General features: G+C 42.8%; 1 protein-coding gene across 1 annotated transcript in view; it reads right to left on the bottom strand.

Annotated features, from left to right (window-relative positions):
• Nucleotides 1-813: 813 nt before the first annotated feature.
• Nucleotides 814-19,505, bottom strand: part of fbxo10 (F-box protein 10) — a 218,558-nt gene continuing 199,866 nt past the window's right edge. Inside the window, exon 12 of the mRNA XM_034905711.2 lies at nucleotides 814-996. The gene's annotated coding sequence lies outside the window, so the exon portion shown is untranslated. The remainder of the gene's footprint in view (nucleotides 997-19,505) is intronic.

The raw sequence follows: 19,505 nt of genomic DNA, 5'->3' as shown, positions 1-19,505 counted from the left end.
TAAATGGACTGATTGTACCGAAGGATGTAAGGAGGAATGTGTGCTCACCGAATTCCCTCATTTTAGGGGATTTGGTTTGATATCGCTTCGATTTTGCGACAAAGTGCGAAGGCGATTGGTTACACCTGAACTAATTTAGGATTGCTATTACTAATAAGGTGGGTGGACACTTATCCAACCAGGCTATTTCAGTTTTTATTTGTAATAAATTTTCTACAAATTTTTTGAATATTTTTTTCACTTGGAAGTTGTGGGGTAGGATGTGTAGATAAATGAAAAAAAATATTTTAATGCATTTTAATTCCAGGCTATAAGGCAACAAAAGGTGGACATTTTGAAAGGGTGTGTAGACTTTCTATAGGCACTGTATCAGGTGAAGATTGGTTCAGATGGGATTTTTTTTAATTTGTAGGATTTTCTACTGGTACATCACATAACTTATGTGGTATCACAATTTTTGTAATGAATATTATCATGTGATCCTTGCAGCTCTTTTCTTCTAGATGTTGTTTAAGGCTGTCCACATGTTCAAATGTATTCAGTAGCAGGGAGACATCATCTGGCAATGCCACCTCAGAACCGCTGTTCAACTGCTTTGCTATATTTGCCACCATCGTCTTCACAATAGTCAGCTCACAAGTGATGGTTCCTTGCTGCAGAATTCAAAACTTTTATTAGCTCATATTTATTAATATGAGCTACCTGGTACTGTGTAAAGTGTGGAGGCTACTAATCCCACAGGAACAGCATTTGAGATAGCAGGCTATTTGGTGTCATCAAAATCAACTTCAATTTTTAAAAAAGCAGTGACAGATTATTTAAGATTTATTTTTATCTAAAAATGGTTTAGTACAGTGACCCTGAAGTGCAAAACACAACTGCAAATTCAAAAACACACAACTGCAAATTGTGGTGGTGTTGGTGGTAGTGGTGGGACAGGAACCGAGTCATTTTTCCTTCCTACCGGTGCTCCTTCCTCACTGTCTTCTATTATGTCTAAAAAATAAAAATAAAAAAAATAATTGAACAACGGTTACTTGCATTGTATTACAAGTTCCTATTATCTGAAAAACACATTCAGGCGCGGACTGGCCATCGGGAAATGCGGGAGAATTCCCGGTGGGCCGGTCTGTTTGGACCTGCGTGGGCCGCTGGTCTACGTTTGATTTATAATTATTTATTTATTTTCCCATTACATTCTGAGAATTATGCTGTTATTAACTTAGCAGTCTCGCTCTTTCGCGCACGCAAAGTCATCTCTTGGGCAGATCCAATATTACAATATTTAAGGGGGTGCCAGGAGTGGCCACAACTGATTGGACTTGCCCGAATTTTCTTAGAACGGGATTGGTCAGCCAGATTTAGTCTTTCGTTTGAACCTCTTGTATTGATAGTGGATGAGTGTCAGTGTAAAAAATGGAGAGAAAAGGAAAAGGTGGGGCAGAAAAGATTAGAGACAAACGGCAACGGTCTCTAGAGGCAGATGCCGCAAAGTGCACAAAAAAATGGACATGTTCCATATGCCAGCTGGTAGTAGGGAGAGCGAGGGACGTCAGGATGCCAGTGCTAATCAGCCGACTCAGCCTAGGGAGCCCACTGAAGAAGATGACGCTGTGGTAGGGTCGAGCACAGCAGGTACAAGCAGTAGAGTTCATGGTTGCATTAAAATAGATTAAAGACTCGGCTGCGCCTCGTACCTAATAACACCCTAGCTGTGACTATATACACAATATATCACAGCCTTTCTTACCTTATTGCGTTTATAAAACAGCTACACCAATATCTGTAACGTTAGTCACTTTCTGAGATCTAGTCAGCTATGTATATCTATGCTAAGCTCCGCTAGCAAATCGACTAGCCGTCCTATGCTAGCTAGCTGGGTTACTAAAAAAAACATTAGCTCAAACATTTACCAGGTCGCGTCTCTCTCTCTCTCTCTCTCTCTCTCTCTCTCTCTCTCTCTCTCTCTCTCTCTCTCTCTCTCTCAAATTCAATTCAAATTCAAATTCAAATTAAAAAATGCTTTATTGGCATGACGAGAGCGCTCAGGTATTGCCAAAGCTTTTTAATACAAAACAGAAATAATAAAACAGAAATACAATTACAGAACATAACAAACACAAAAAACCATTGTTCCCTTCCCTTTGAACGATATAACTCCCTCCCTCCTCATCAACAGTAACCCCATGGTCATGTATGCAGGGTGTCACACACTGTCCCTCAGGTTGTGGCAGGCAGACACATACTGTGCTGCTAGATTTGCAGTTTGCTCCTCCTCTCCTAGAAGGATGGGGATTTTACTCGAATTGGAGAGGAGGTTAAACTCTGCCATTTGTTTTTTGAATTGGGGGATATATCTCTCCCGTATCTCTGTGTATTTTGAGCAGGACAACAGGAAGTGCATTTCTGTCTCTACCTCTCCCAGATCACAGTGACCGCACAGCCTTTTTTCTTTGGCAATCCAGGTTTTTTTGTGCCGGCCAGTTTCGATGGCCAGACTGTGGTCACTGAGTCTGTACTTGGTCAGGATCTGTCTATGTTTTGTGTTTTTGACCCTGACCAGATATTCTGCCAGGGTAAATTCTTTTTTTAGGGCCAGATAGCATTATAATTTATTGTGTAATTCAATTTCGTTATTCCAATGTACTTTATAATTGTTTTCCAGATTTAGATTAATTTGTTTCATTTTTTGTGCTGGGAGTTTTTTGTTGGTGGTGTTCTGAAGCTCGCTGGTATTAATTTGACTTATTTGGCTGAGCATCAGTACCATTCTACTGAGGGGATTCTCTTGTGGGGGCTGTGAGCAGCTCCGCAGTGCAGTGTGGTGGTAGGACTGCGGATCAGCCTGCTGTAGATGGACCCAGTAGTTGAGCGCTCGTTTCTGTATGGAGTGGAGTAAGGGGAACCGGCCCAATTCAGCCCTGCAAGCGCTATTGGCTGCACTCCTGTGAACCTGCAGGAGGTGTTTACAGAATTCCAGATGGAAATTCTCTATGGGGCTTTGATCCCATTTTTTATAATCAGGGTTCATAAGGGGACCCCATACTTCACTACCATACAGAAGGATTGGCTTTATTATGTTGTCGAAAATTTTTAGCCAAATTTTTATTGGTGGTTTAATTTTGTATAGCCGATTCTTTATTGCATAAAAAGCCCTGCACGCTTTATCTCTTAATGCATTTATAGCCAGGTTGAAGTTCCCAGACGCACTGATTTTTAGACCCAGGTAATTGTAGCTGGTGCTATGCTCCAAGGTGTTGTTTCCCAGGGTGAAGTGGTACCTGTTTCGCTGAGATCTGGCTTTCTTCTGGAATACCATAACTCTGGTCTTGTCCAGGTTTACTGTCAGTGCCCATTTCTGACAGTACTGCTCTAGCAGTGCCAGGCTCTGCTGCAGCCCCTGTTCAGTGGGTGACAGCAGGACCAGGTCATCTGCATAGAGCAGGAATTTGATTTCTTTGTCGTGTAGAGTGATGCCAGGGGCTGCAGACTGTTCCAGCACCGTAGCCAACTCGTTGATGTAGATGTTGAACAGTGTTGGGCTCAGACTGCAGCCCTGTCTCACTCCACGCCCTTGGGTGAAAAACCCTGTTCTTTGGTTTCCAATTTTCACACCACACTTATTCTCTGTATACATTGACTTAATGATGTCATAAATTTTACCCCCTACACCGCTCTCAAGAATTCTAAGGAATAGACCTGGATGCCAAATTGAGTCGAATGCTTTTTTAAAATCTATAAAACAAGCAAAGATTTTTCCTTTATTTTTTTGGTGCACATGTTTGTTTATTAGGGTGTGTAGGGTGTAAACATGGTCAGAGGTGCGGTAATTTGGCAGAAATCCAATCTGACTCTTACTCAAGACATTGTGTTCGGTAAGGAAGGCCAGTATCCGGGTATTAATGATACTGCAGAACACCTTCCCCAGATTACTGCTCACACAGATGCCTCGGTAATTATTGGGGTCGAATTTGTCTCCACTTTTATGAATTGGTGTTATTAGCCCTTGGTTCCAGATGTCAGGGAAACAGCCCGCAGCCAGGATGAGGTTGAATACTTTGAGCAGGGCCTCCTGCATCCTGGGGCTGCTGTGTTTCAGCATCTCGTTTATGATGCTGTCGGGCCCGCAGGCTTTCCTGGGCTTGAGGGCTTGGAGCTTTTCTTTTAGCTCTGGTCCTGTTATTGGGAAGTCCAGTGGGTTCTGATTGTCCTTGATTTTGGTTTCCAATTTGTTTAGTTTTTTTAATATTGAATTTTGGTCTGGATTTAATTCGTTTTCGTCTAATTCTTGATAAAGTTTATAAAAGTAATTTTTCCAAATGTTACCATTTTTGATTGCCAATTCGTGACTAGTTTTTGATGTGTTTAATTTGTTCCATAGTTCCCAAAAGGAATTTTGCTCTATGGATTCTTCAATTTGGGATAATTGTTTGGACACGTGTTCTTCTCTTTTCTTATTGAGAAGGTGTTTGTATTGTTTCAGAGCCTTGCAGTAGCTGAGTCTCAGTTCGATATTGTTTGGCTCTCTGTGTTTCTGGTTTGACAATTTTCTTAATTCTTTTCTGTTTGTTTTACACTCCATGTCAAACCATTTTTCATTTGATTTCTTTTTAGAATTAGTTTTTTTCTTGTTTGTTTTCTTGAGTTTTGATTTTGTTGCTGTTGTTTCGAATATAAAATTGATTTCTTTGATGGCCGAATTGATTCCATTTTTGTCTAATTTAAAAAATTTAGTTAGAAAGCTGTTTAGCATACTTTCTATTTCTGCACTATGAATTGTTTGTTTATATTCCTCAGCACTGCTTTGTGTCCACTTATAGGCTGGTTTAAGACTGTATCATTTGGCGGGTGGGGTCGGGTTTGAATTATTTAGTTTTGGATTCGTTTTTAGATACAGGACTGTTTGGCAGTGGTCTGATAGGGGGTTTTGTTGCCGGACTATAAATGCATTAATAGATTCTGGGTCCATGTCTGTGATAGCGTAGTCCACTACACTATTACCTAGAGCAGAGCTGTATGTATATCTGCCCTGAGAATCCCCTCTGATCCTGCCGTTAATGATGTACAGACCCAGGCCTTTACAGATATGCAGTACCTGCTTCCCATTCTTGTTCACCACACTGTCAAAACTATTCCTCTGTGTGGTGATGGGTGTGTGGTACAAAGAGGTCTGCTGTCCAATCACATGGCTGTTCCCCTCTGTGCTGATGTAGTCGACCTCTCTGCCGGTCCTGGCATTGAGATCTCCACACAGCAGCACAGAGCCCAGGGATTGGAAATGGCTAATTTCTGATTGTAAATTTTGGAAGCACCCCTCTCGGTGGTAGGGGGAGTCAATTGGTGGCATGTAAACTGCGCACAGGAATGTGTCAGATTGGGATTGGATGATTTTTTTTTCAATTTTGAGCCATAAATGTGTCTCTCCTCTTTTAATGGTAGAGACAGTGTTTTTAAGTTCCTCTTTGTACCACACAATGATGCCCCCCGAGTCCCTGCCACGTTTGATGTGGGGGTTCTTTAGGGAGGGGACTATCAGTTCCCTGTATCCATTGGGACAGTGTGTGGACACGTCCGCACGACTCCATGTTTCATGGAGGATTATTACCTCCATGTTATTTATACTATTTACAAAGTCTGGGTCTGTGCTCTTCATTCCAAAGGTTGAGGAGCACAGACCCTGGATATTCCAGCTACTTATTTTAAATGATGCCATTTTTATTAACAAAAAATCTATGGTTTATAGTAGTAAAGAAATAAGAAGTGACAAAGTTTTACATTTTCATATTTAAATTTGGTTATGATTTATATATTTATACTATATTATTGTTATTTTCCTTAATTTTGTGGTATACAGGTGATACATTAGCTAATTAGCTTAGTGCAGATAAGGTTTAGGAGATGTCTTATCTCGTTCAGCTCCGTGCTGGCGGGGTTTCCTGGCCGACGGGACACGGCTGCAGCATAGCTGTGCTGCGGGGGCTGGGGGGAATGCGGGTGACGTGGGGGTCCCTGGCGTCGCTCCTGCTGATTGGCAGCTCTGTGGTGGGGGCGTGGCCTGGGGGGCTGGATGGAATGCGGGGGGCGTGGGGGACCCAGGCGCTGCTCCTGCTGACTGGCAGCTCTGTGGTGTGGGCGTGGTCTGGGGGGCTGGGGGATCCTAGGAGCTCGGGGGCGGCTGGGCGTGCTCCTGGTCTCGGTGTAGGGTGTGCTGGTGAGTTCTCGGCCCAGGGCGATGTCCTTGAGGGATTTAGCAAAAAGCTTCATGCCCTCCCTGTTGAGGTGCACCTGGTCGTACATGTGATGGGGCCTGATGTGGTGGTGGTGTGCCAGGTGCACGCTGGGTAGCAGGGCGCAGCCCCGGGACACCTCTGTGTTGATGCTGTGGATGATGTGGAAGGGCACGTCCGCTCGGGGCAGCAGGGTGGACACGATGACTTTGGCGCTGGGGTATTCTCTGGCTGCTGTTTCTGGCCACATCTCCTCTGTCTGCGCGCAGGTTGTTGGTGCCGGTGTGGATCACAATGTATTTCGGGCTCCTCTGTCTGCTTTTGGACAGGATTTGTAGGGCGCTCTGTGTTGTTGGGCACTTGATCTTGTCGACACTTCGGCCAGGGAAAAGCCGTCTTTCGTCCAGGTACCTCCCGTTCGAATCTATTAGGATGAGCACCTCCGCACTGCCCTGCTGCTCCGACTGTGTGTTTGGGGCTGTCTGTGTGTCTGCCTGTGTGGCTGGTGTTGTGTGTGTGTTTGGGGCTGTCTGTGTGTCTGTCTGTGTGGCTGGTGTTGTGTGTGTGTTTGGGGCTGTCTGTGTGTCTGTCTGTGTGGCTGGTGTTGTGTGTGTGTTTGGGGCTGTCTGTGTGTCTGCCTGTGTGGCTGGTGTTGTGTGTGTGACTGGTGTTGTGTGTGTGTTTGGGGCTGTCTGTGTGTCTGCCTGTGTGGCTGGTGTTGTGTGTGTGTGTATTTGGGGCTGTCTGTGTGTCTGCCTGTATGGCTGGGGTTGTGTGTTAGTGTCTGGGTTGTCAGTGTGTGTGTCGGTGCAGTCCCGGCGGGTACTTTGTTGCTCTTGTGCTGCTGGTGTGCGGAGCTGGCTGCCTCTCAGTCCCTCCAGCTCTCTCTGCAGGCTCCTCAGCTCTCTGTGCTGTGCTGTCCTGGTCAGTTCCTCTCTCAGTCTCCGCAGCTCTGTCTTCATGGCCTGGTTGTCCTCCTCCAATCCTCTCATCGCCGCTCTCAGCTCCTGAACCTCGGCCCTGTGTTCTGTCTTCAGCCTGTGCACCTCGTCCCTGAGCTGCTCTGATGGGCTGGTCTGGCTCAAGGTGGCCAGCTTGTGCTCAGTGTGTTCCCTGAACTCTGTGAACTGCAGCTCCAGCACTGACAGGCACTCCTTCAGGGCTCTGATGTTGCTGACCTGTCTGGGGGAGTCAGTGACAGGGCTGTGCTGGGGGTGGGGAGGCTGGCTGCTGCGTTGTGCTGGGGGTGGGGGGAGAGGCTGGGGGTTTGCAAGCTCTGGTATTGTCTTCGCTCTCTCCACACGCTCTCTCAATGCTGGGAAGCTGTGTTCAAACAGGTCCAGGCTGCTCTCTCTGCCCTGCACCATGACAGTACCATTGTTGTAGACATTGACAGTGAGCATGACGCTGTCAGCATCACTGTCCTCGAACACGGTCAGCTGCCTGCCTCTGCCGATGCCTCCCTTGCGGATGTTGCAGTAGGTGCTGCACAGCGCAGAGTGCCATGCACTGGGGTGCTCGGTGTAGAGCAGCAGGTTGCACTTGACCCTGCAGTTGTCCACTGTGGAGTAGTTTGCTATTAGAGTCTCTGGGGACTCCCTCAGCACTCTGTCTTTGTAATTTTTTCTGGCCTTTGCAGAGCTCAGCTCCTCTGGGTATTCTATTTCAATGCTGCAGCAGCCGTTGCTGCTCAGCCTGTCAAAAACTGTTACATTTTCAAATGTATCAAATTCACTGGCAGTTGGGAGGCCCTCTCCAACTGTCACTTCACTCTGCATTTTTCAAAATTCCCACAGCAGTTTGTATGAAGCTATACTGACTTTTCTTGCAGATTACAGATGATGATGACTATTATTATTATTATTTTTTTTTATTGGTATTTTTTGTTGTATTTATCTTGCTGGTTAATATAGATTCTTACCTCCTGTTTCTGTGCTCTATTCTGGCTGCCTGTCTCTCTGTTCTCAGTATTTCTTCTGTCTTTCTTTAGTTTTTCTTTTCTTTTCTTTTCATTATTTTTCTTTCAAAATGTTCTCCTTGTCTTCAGTAAATCTTCATTTAGTATTTTATGCAAAAATTTTTTCACAATTTATGACTTTAACTACTATTAAAACACTAATGTTTAAGAGCTCATTTTCTCGTGCTGTGCTCTCTCTCTCTCTCTCTCTCCTCTCTCTCTCTCTCTCTCTCTCTCTCTCTCTCTCTCTCTCTCCACCATTTAGATGGTTACCCCTGATATAAACTGAAACAAAATCATGGCAAGCTGAGCTGATGGTGGTAGTAGACATTTTTTATTTGACATGCCATTTGGCTATAGTATTGCCCCCTACTGGACCCTCACGGCATAGATTTGACATTGCATGTATTGTATCACACTAACAAAATCACAAGTTTTAAAGCAATCGTTCACATGAATTTGATTGGGTTTGATACTTGGGTCGATGTTGATTAGGTTGTTGCGCAAAGATATAATTTATGGAACGGTGAGAAGGCCTAACAGTGGCCTATGGTTGAATATAGCACGACTGGATCGCTGTTTTGACCAATCAGAGAGGAGGATCGGAACTATCCGTTTTATAAATTAAACAAGCTATGTTCTTGTGAGTATTCTTTCAAATTATAATAAAGTTTGCTAAAGGTATTAATTAAATGGATTGCTGTTGTTCATTTATGCATATTAAAGCAGATGCAGCTGAGCTTGAGGAGCGAAAGAGGGACAGAATGGATGCTGTTGCAGGGTCCAGTGCAGAGAGAACAACAGCTAAGGAAAGAGAAGGAGAGAGACAAGATGCAGACATATGAAGTGAATGCAGGGGGGTCAGCTGGTAGCTTTGATTACTTCACATGCCCTCAGTTCAAAGAGCTGGACATATTTTTTTGTTATCACCCTATGTGGGACAGACTGAAGATGTCAGCTTTGGATAGATAAAGGGTCAGAACAACAAGTGAGATGCCTGAGGAGGATGGAAACATGGAACATCCCGATACAATTTATTGACTGATGCCTATCATGTAATTGGTTTGGGCTACAAATTCCTCCTGACTTTGTCAGTAACGCAAGTAGCATGTGAAAGGTGTTTCTCCACTCTGAAGTTTGTCAAGAATAGACTGCGAAGCACTATGTCCCAAGACCACTTGGAAGGGTTCATGCTAATGTCTACAGAGAAAGAGATACAGATGGCCCAGACAGTGATGGTGTTATTGACAGGATTGTGGAGAAGAGTTCACTGCTGCGACGTCTGCTGGTGACGTAAGGTAGGACAGTCTTGTTTACTGTGGATTTGGGTGAAGTAGTTGACTATATTTTGAGATATAATTAGGGGTTCTGAAACCCTATTGTAATTTCAGGTTGGTATTGGCGCTGAGTGCTGCTAATGGTTTCTAGAATTGCTAAATAAGATATGTGTTTATACTTTACAGTTTATTATTAGGCCTACTGAGGTTGGTATTCAAACATATTAGGGGCGATTAAGGTATGGCAAAGTATAGGCTATGGCAGTTGCCATACCATGGCTTCATGATCTAGAAGTCACAAATAATAGTTTGAAAAGATCATAGATTTTTCTGTCTACGAAATATTTTTCTATTCATTATTCTTTGTCTCCGCACGTCTCTCTGTCTGCCACCGCTTTGCGGTCAGTGAATGCAACATTATATCAGAGCTAAATTTCGCCAATTTGTCCAGTTTACGAGACCACGGATTATTTCATTGATGGCTCTGCTCTATGCAATTACAATTTTCTGTTTACAGTAATCGGTGGTTTAAGATCTAATTGCATATCAGATTATTTTATTTTAACTTCAGGAAGCCTATACTCACCTGTGGCATTTAAAAATGGGGAAGGAAACTAGCAGAGAGGAGGGGGAACACATTGTGAAAGCACTGGGCTGGGCTGGGCTGGGCTGGGCAGGGCAGAGCAGAGCTGAGAGCGAGCATCGAATTTGTTTTTGTTTTTCCTGTTTATCTTTTTCGTGCTGAAAGAAAGCTATTCTAACTAAGCTGGCATCCAGCTGAGTAGCGTCCTGTGAGCTGCAACACTGCAGCTGAGTTTTCGCTGTTTGGTTACCGGTAGCGGTAAGCCTTGTCTTGCAAGACGAGTGTTAAATGTTTTTTTTTTATTTGTTATATAGTACTGCTCGCTCTCCGCTCTGCTGAGCGCTTACTAGTGATTGCAGGTCTGCACTGCATTGTACTGTATGCTATGGTTTGCTTTTGAATTGTTTTAGTCAGTATGGTAGATGGTTTATAAGGTACCATCCCCCTTGGTATACTAATACTAATATGTATCTATGATACTGCCTTTTTGTATTTTAAACTAAAGGATTTAGATATTGTGGTGCTGTGGAGATATTGTGGATATTGTGCAATAATTTATAATGGGTATTAAACTTTCAAAAAGACGTTACCTAGATCATTGTTGTTTCTAAACTACTGGGTTTTTCTTAAAATCTATTTAAAGATAAAGGTTACCTGCAAAATTGATATACACCACTGATATTGATATTTTATACTCTATACTAGCCACTTGTAAAGGATTGGGAAAACGTGAGTGGTAGTTTGCATGTTTGGAATTTATCTTTTTTATTTGAATACTACTTGGGATTTGTGCAATATTGTTGTATTTGATTTCACTGAGATTTGAGTAACATTGTTGTATTTCATTTAACTTTGATCTGTGTAATATTATTGTATTGAGTTTCACCTTTTGTTTTGTTGTGGATTTGGTTTTGTAGTTGCCGCTTGAATTCTCCTCTCCTCTACAAAGTAATGAAGGTTGTACTGAATCTATTACGAATCTATTAGGATGAGCACCTCCGCACTGCCCTGCTGCTCCGACTGTGTGTTTGGGGCTGTCTGTGTGTCTGCCTGTGTGGCTGGTGTTGTGTGTGTGTTTGGGGCTGTCTGTGTGTCTGTCTGTGTGGCTGGTGTTGTGTGTGTGTTTGGGGCTGTCTGTGTGTCTGTCTGTGTGGCTGGTGTTGTGTGTGTGTTTGGGGCTGTCTGTGTGTCTGCCTGTGTGGCTGGTGTTGTGTGTGTGACTGGTGTTGTGTGTGTGTTTGGGGCTGTCTGTGTGTCTGCCTGTGTGGCTGGTGTTGTGTGTGTGTGTATTTGGGGCTGTCTGTGTGTCTGCCTGTATGGCTGGGGTTGTGTGTTAGTGTCTGGGTTGTCAGTGTGTGTGTCGGTGCAGTCCCGGCGGGTACTTTGTTGCTCTTGTGCTGCTGGTGTGCGGAGCTGGCTGCCTCTCAGTCCCTCCAGCTCTCTCTGCAGGCTCCTCAGCTCTCTGTGCTGTGCTGTCCTGGTCAGTTCCTCTCTCAGTCTCCGCAGCTCTGTCTTCATGGCCTGGTTGTCCTCCTCCAATCCTCTCATCGCCGCTCTCAGCTCCTGAACCTCGGCCCTGTGTTCTGTCTTCAGCCTGTGCACCTCGTCCCTGAGCTGCTCTGATGGGCTGGTCTGGCTCAAGGTGGCCAGCTTGTGCTCAGTGTGTTCCCTGAACTCTGTGAACTGCAGCTCCAGCACTGACAGGCACTCCTTCAGGGCTCTGATGTTGCTGACCTGTCTGGGGGAGTCAGTGACAGGGCTGTGCTGGGGGTGGGGAGGCTGGCTGCTGCGTTGTGCTGGGGGTGGGGGGAGAGGCTGGGGGTTTGCAAGCTCTGGTATTGTCTTCGCTCTCTCCACACGCTCTCTCAATGCTGGGAAGCTGTGTTCAAACAGGTCCAGGCTGCTCTCTCTGCCCTGCACCATGACAGTACCATTGTTGTAGACATTGACAGTGAGCATGACGCTGTCAGCATCACTGTCCTCGAACACGGTCAGCTGCCTGCCTCTGCCGATGCCTCCCTTGCGGATGTTGCAGTAGGTGCTGCACAGCGCAGAGTGCCATGCACTGGGGTGCTCGGTGTAGAGCAGCAGGTTGCACTTGACCCTGCAGTTGTCCACTGTGGAGTAGTTTGCTATTAGAGTCTCTGGGGACTCCCTCAGCACTCTGTCTTTGTAATTTTTTCTGGCCTTTGCAGAGCTCAGCTCCTCTGGGTATTCTATTTCAATGCTGCAGCAGCCGTTGCTGCTCAGCCTGTCAAAAACTGTTACATTTTCAAATGTATCAAATTCACTGGCAGTTGGGAGGCCCTCTCCAACTGTCACTTCACTCTGCATTTTTCAAAATTCCCACAGCAGTTTGTATGAAGCTATACTGACTTTTCTTGCAGATTACAGATGATGATGACTATTATTATTATTATTTTTTTTTATTGGTATTTTTTGTTGTATTTATCTTGCTGGTTAATATAGATTCTTACCTCCTGTTTCTGTGCTCTATTCTGGCTGCCTGTCTCTCTGTTCTCAGTATTTCTTCTGTCTTTCTTTAGTTTTTCTTTTCTTTTCTTTTCATTATTTTTCTTTCAAAATGTTCTCCTTGTCTTCAGTAAATCTTCATTTAGTATTTTATGCAAAATTTTTTTCACAATTTATGACTTTAACTACTATTAAAACACTAATGTTTAAGAGCTCATTTTCTCGTGCTGTGCTCTCTCTCTCTCTCTCTCTCCTCTCTCTCTCTCTCTCTCTCTCTCTCTCTCTCTCTCCACCATTTAGATGGTTACCCCTGATATAAACTGAAACAAAATCATGGCAAGCTGAGCTGATGGTGGTAGTAGACATTTTTTATTTGACATGCCATTTGGCTATAGTATTGCCCCCTACTGGACCCTCACGGCATAGATTTGACATTGCATGTATTGTATCACACTAACAAAATCACAAGTTTTAAAGCAATCGTTCACATGAATTTGATTGGGTTTGATACTTGGGTCGATGTTGATTAGGTTGTTGCGCAAAGATATAATTTATGGAACGGTGAGAAGGCCTAACAGTGGCCTATGGTTGAATATAGCACGACTGGATCGCTGTTTTGACCAATCAGAGAGGAGGATCGGAACTATCCGTTTTATAAATTAAACAAGCTATGTTCTTGTGAGTATTCTTTCAAATTATAATAAAGTTTGCTAAAGGTATTAATTAAATGGATTGCTGTTGTTCATTTATGCATATTAAAGCAGATGCAGCTGAGCTTGAGGAGCGAAAGAGGGACAGAATGGATGCTGTTGCAGGGTCCAGTGCAGAGAGAACAACAGCTAAGGAAAGAGAAGGAGAGAGACAAGATGCAGACATATGAAGTGAATGCAGGGGGGTCAGCTGGTAGCTTTGATTACTTCACATGCCCTCAGTTCAAAGAGCTGGACATATTTTTTTGTTATCACCCTATGTGGGACAGACTGAAGATGTCAGCTTTGGATAGATAAAGGGTCAGAACAACAAGTGAGATGCCTGAGGAGGATGGAAACATGGAACATCCCGATACAATTTATTGACTGATGCCTATCATGTAATTGGTTTGGGCTACAAATTCCTCCTGACTTTGTCAGTAACGCAAGTAGCATGTGAAAGGTGTTTCTCCACTCTGAAGTTTGTCAAGAATAGACTGCGAAGCACTATGTCCCAAGACCACTTGGAAGGGTTCATGCTAATGTCTACAGAGAAAGAGATACAGATGGCCCAGACAGTGATGGTGTTATTGACAGGATTGTGGAGAAGAGTTCACTGCTGCGACGTCTGCTGGTGACGTAAGGTAGGACAGTCTTGTTTACTGTGGATTTGGGTGAAGTAGTTGACTATATTTTGAGATATAATTAGGGGTTCTGAAACCCTATTGTAATTTCAGGTTGGTATTGGCGCTGAGTGCTGCTAATGGTTTCTAGAATTGCTAAATAAGATATGTGTTTATACTTTACAGTTTATTATTAGGCCTACTGAGGTTGGTATTCAAACATATTAGGGGCCATTAAGGTATGGCAAAGTATAGGCTATGGCAGTTGCCATACCATGGCTTCATGATCTAGAAGTCACAAATAATAGTTTGAAAAGATCATAGATTTTTCTGTCTACGAAATATTTTTCTATTCATTATTCTTTGTCTCCGCACGTCTCTCTGTCTGCCACCGCTTTGCGGTCAGTGAATACAACATTATATCAGAGCTAAATTTCGCCAATTTGTCCAGTTTACGAGACCACGGATTATTTCATTGATGGCTCTGCTCTATGCAATTACAATTTTCTGTTTACAGTAATCGGTGGTTTAAGATCTAATTGCATATCAGATTATTTTATTTTAACTTCAGGAAGCCTATACTCACCTGTGGCATTTAAAAATGGGGAAGGAAACTAGCAGAGAGGAGGGGGAACACATTGTGAAAGCACTGGGCTGGGCTGGGCTGGGCTGGGCAGGGCAGAGCAGAGCTGAGAGCGAGCATCGTATTTGTATTTGTTTTTCCTGTTTATCTTTTTCGTGCTGAAAGAAAGCTATTCTAACTAAGCTGGCATCCAGCTGAGTAGCGTCCTGTGAGCTGCAACACTGCAGCTGAGTTTTCGCTGTTTGGTTACCGGTAGCGGTAAGCCTTGTCTTGCAAAACGAGTGTTAAATGTTTTTTTTTTATTTGTTATATAGTACTGCTCGCTCTCCGCTCTGCTGAGCGCTTACTAGTGATTGCAGGTCTGCACTGCATTGTACTGTATGCTATGGTTTGCTTTTGAATTGTTTTAGTCAGTATGGTAGATGGTTTATAAGGTACCATCCCCCTTGGTATACTAATACTAATATGTATCTATGATACTGCCTTTTTGTATTTTAAACTAAAGGATTTAGATATTGTGGTGCTGTTGAGATATTGTGGATATTGTGCAATAATTTATAATGGGTATTAAACTTTCAAAAAGACGTTACCTAGATCATTGTTGTTTCTAAACTACTGGGTTTTTCTTAAAATCTATTTAAAGATAAAGGTTACCTGCAAAATTGATATACACCACTGATATTGATATTTTATACTCTATACTAGCCACTTGTAAAGGATTGGGAAAACGTGAGTGGTAGTTTGCATGTTTGGAATTTATCTTTTTTATTTGAATACTACTTGGGATTTGTGCAATATTGTTGTATTTGATTTCACTGAGATTTGAGTAACATTGTTGTATTTCATTTAACTTTGATCTGTGTAATATTATTGTATTGAGTTTCACCTTTTGTTTTGTTGTGGATTTGGTTTTGTAGTTGCCGCTTGAATTCTCCTCTCCTCTACAAAGTAATGAAGGTTGTACTGAATACTGTTAATACAATATTGCCTTGACACACTGATTGAGTTAAGACTTAATATTTGTAAATCCATTAAGAGCTCTGTTAATTGGTTGAATCTTGAGCGTTTAGCATTGCTGTGTCTGCAATTAGTACATTTATTCTAACTCTAGTAACCCATTTAATTTATTGCTCAATTTTGCACAATAATATTCCTGTGTTTTTACCAGTTGCTATTTAAAAATAAAACTATTTTTGAAACTTTTGAAACAATTGTGTCTCTGCCTCCTTGCATGGTGCACCATACTGTTGCTCACCCAATTAAAGAATCTCAGTATTTTGAATTCTAAAGTGAACTTCAAGGTTTACAAGAGGACCTTGTCCTCTTTAGACACAAGTGGCGTAGTCGGTTTTTGGTCATAGGACCGTTCGAACAATTTAACCCCTTTAAGTCGTGTAGTAACCCGTTACAGGCGTCTAAGTGTGTTTTCCTGTGGAACTGTGTGAGGGCTGTGATTTTTAAACTAGCAGTCGTATATATCTATGGAAAGATTAGGGGTTTTAAAATAAGATAATAAAAATAAAAAACTTGACTGGTAATGGAAGTGGTGGCACAAGTGGTGTTTTAGTACAAGTATTTAAGTCATGCATGACTATTACCTATGGTAGTAAGTTACACTAGAAAGTGTAACTCTGTCTCGACCTGGTTGAGAGGACAGTGAGCACACAGCCTGTCCTCTTTGGGCAACAATGTCTGCCTGTGTCGACCCTTCTCGATGGCCAGGCTGTGCTCGCTGAGCCTGTACTTTGTTAAGGTCTGTCTCTGTTTGTTGTCTTTCACCCTGGTCAGGTAATCAGCCAGGGTGTAGTGTCTTTTTAGGGCCCGATAGCATTCCAGTTTGCTTTGTGTTTTAGTGTGTGTGTCCCAATGAATAAGGTATTCTTGTTTGTTTTGTGCTGTAATTTGGTTGACTTTGATTGTGTGTGTTGAAGTGGTGCTGTACTGAAGCTGGTTGGTATTAGTGTGGCTCAGTGCGGTGAGCTTCAGGACCAGCTGGCTGAGGGGACTCTTCTCTGGGCTCTGCTCTTGGTATTGCAGGGCTTTATGGTGGTAAGAGTTTACGTTACTATTTTTTAGATGGAGACAAAATTTAATTGCTCCTTTTTGGATATTAATCAATAGTGAGTCTCTCTCTCTCTCTCTCCCCGCAATGTTTAAAATGCCTGCAAGCTTTTCCACTCGTGTGACAACATATTCATGCGACAGACATGGACCAATCAAAACACGAGACTGTTATGCGGTTCCTTCCCAAAAACCGGGCCTGTGTCATACCTCAACAGGTTGTTCTGCTTCCTGCTTTTTCAATAATGACAATTATTGTGATTTCCATGGCAGGCAACTAAAGTTTTTGTTTGAATGTATTTTTACACCTTAAGTTTTTTGGGGGGGAGGGGGGGGTGGTGGTGGTGGTCGTTGTTTTAAAAATGCTATTTAACGGTTGTTTACTTTTTTACAATGGACCACGTAACTCAAACTGCATGTTTGACAAAACAAATTCATACTTAAAAAAAGAAGACAATTGTTAAAAGCAAACGGTATAAAATAGTAATACTAATATACATATATTTCATTAACTATTTGGTATGATTAGAATAAAGCATCAGGTTTACTACTGTTTCCAATGATTACATTTAAAAAAAAAGAAAATAAAAAAGCATCTCCGCCTCTATTTACTGTACTTTTATTCCACAGAGACGGAGAATGTAGACAGGAGAGACGATGAAAAAAACCTTGGGTTAATTGCAGCGTGGCAGAATTGCAGCGTTCTGTTTAAACCGGTTTAATTGAGTTTTAAATCTGGAAACAAGTCTTCAAAAAGATGGGATAAAAAGGTTTTTTCAATTTCAGCATGCCAGCAGTGTCTTAATTTAACTCATGTTGCAGTCTATTGTAGTCCATCCAGCAGTAGGTATAACTGCGGTTTTTCCAACCTCAGAGTAACACTATATGAATATATTGCAACGTCAGGTAAAATGTTATTAAAATACATAGATATATAATTTAAATTAATCAATTTGCAGTTGAAAACATTAGATGATATTATTATTTATTTCTTAGCAGACGCCCTGTGATATATTACAAAATATCACATTATTTTTTACATACAATCACATTATTTTTACATACAATTACCCATTTATACAGTGGGGTTTTTACTGGAGCAATCTAGGTAAAGTACCTTGATCAAGGGTACAGCAGCAGTGTCCCCCAGCTGGGATTAAACCCACGACCCACCGGTCAAGAGTCCAGAGCCCTAACCATTACTCCATTTGCCCCCTGTCTGATTTTCTGCATTTTTGCACATTTTTCACATTGTATTTGGTCAGATAAACTACGTAAACTTACCACCAAAAAGCCCTGCTACCTATTGCAAACAATAGGTACTGCAGCTCATGCTGTGCCTTAAACTATGCCATTGTAGATTGTTGTATTGTTTGCAGATTTTTACTTTCGTGAATACGGTTTGTATCTATTTTGTGTTGAATTTTATATTTTAATATTTGTTTGCTGGAAAGTGTATCAATTGTTCATTTATTTACAGCATTTCTCAATCAAATAAAAGGTGTTTTAATAGCTATGAGATACTCCACCCCCTTACAAAAGGTGTTTTCATAGCTATGAGATACTGCACCCCTTCAGAAAAGGTGTTTTCTTAGCTATGAGGTGGTGCACCCCCTCAGAAAAGATGTTTCCATAGCTATCAGATACTGCAGCCCCTCAAAAAAAGTGTTTTAATAGCTATGAGACTGCACACCCTTAGAAAGCTCATTTCATTGCTGAATATGATTTTACAATTAAATATCAGACACAACTTTATGTATGCAAGCACTCCTGCCTTCTCAGTATTTGGATAATGGCATAACTGTTAAAATTCAAGTTTAATAGATTCGGATTTAAAACAAAGTATAGTGTCTATATTCTGACATTGTTGCATTTCATATTTTGTTTTATATTGAATTAAAATGTTGCAAAGAAAAAGCTGCTCATTCAGAAAATAAAACGATAGGTTGCGGATGCAACCCCGGTTCCCTGAAAGAGAAAATAACCATCAAGGTATGGGACATTGCCGTCAGGCAGTAGGGATTGGCTGAGCTTTATGTTAAAGCTGCCGATAGGCCTCCGCGCAAGCTGGCGTGTAAGCCCGCCCCCCTGGGAGCTTACTATACGCAGCGCGCGGAGAGTCACTTCCTCTTTTGCCCTTCAGGCCGTGAAGGCCTCCAGAGCGACCTCGCGGCTTGATGGTTATTTTCTCTTTCAGGGAACCGGGGTTGCATCCGCAACCTATCGTTCCCTTTCAAGTCGAAAATAACCATCAAGGTATGGGAACAGTGTACCCAAGCCGTCGCATATTGTCAACCACTCTAGACATCCGCAACCTGAGGCATCATAGAGTGCAACACAGATGCTCCAAATGACGGAGCAGAGGATTCCAGTACATTTAACCGGTAGAACCTTGTAAATGTATGCGGTGTAACCCAACTGGCTGCAGCGCAAATGTCAGACATCGGCACCCCTCTAAAGAGGGCCCAGGATGTTGCCATACCCCTAGTGGAATGTGCCTTCAACTGCCCTGGTGGCGGAAGGCCCATAGTATCATATGCTAACTGAATAGCATCCACTATCCAATGAGAAAGGCGTTGCTTAGACAACGGCTGACCCAAAGTTTTAGAACCATGGCATATGAACAGCTGTTCTGTTTGCCTCACAGTCTTTGTGCGATCAATATAACACCTCAATGCCCACGCAGGGCAGAGCATGTGTAACCGCTCTTCCTCTGGGGAAGAAAAAGGAGGAGGATGGAACGCCATCAACTCGACTGGTTGGTTCATGTGAAACGGGGATATGACCTTGGGTAAAAAGGCCGGATTTGGACGCATGGAGACCTTAGAACCGTCTCCTGCGAAACGAGTACATGATGAATGCACCGAGAGTGCATGTAACTCGCCCACACGTTTTGCTGATACCACTGACAGCAAAAACGCAGTCTTAATAGACACAAACTTCATATCCACACTGTGGAGAGGCTCGAACGGTGCCTTGGTAAGGGCTTCTAGCACCACATCAAGGCTCCAAGACGGTAAACTGGTCGACCTT

This window comes from Acipenser ruthenus, chromosome 2 (assembly GCF_902713425.1).
Source record: "Acipenser ruthenus chromosome 2, fAciRut3.2 maternal haplotype, whole genome shotgun sequence".
NCBI lineage: Eukaryota > Metazoa > Chordata > Actinopteri > Acipenseriformes > Acipenseridae > Acipenser > Acipenser ruthenus.
The sequence above is the reverse complement of the archived record's forward strand: the minus strand, read 5'-3'. Positions and strand labels throughout refer to the sequence as shown.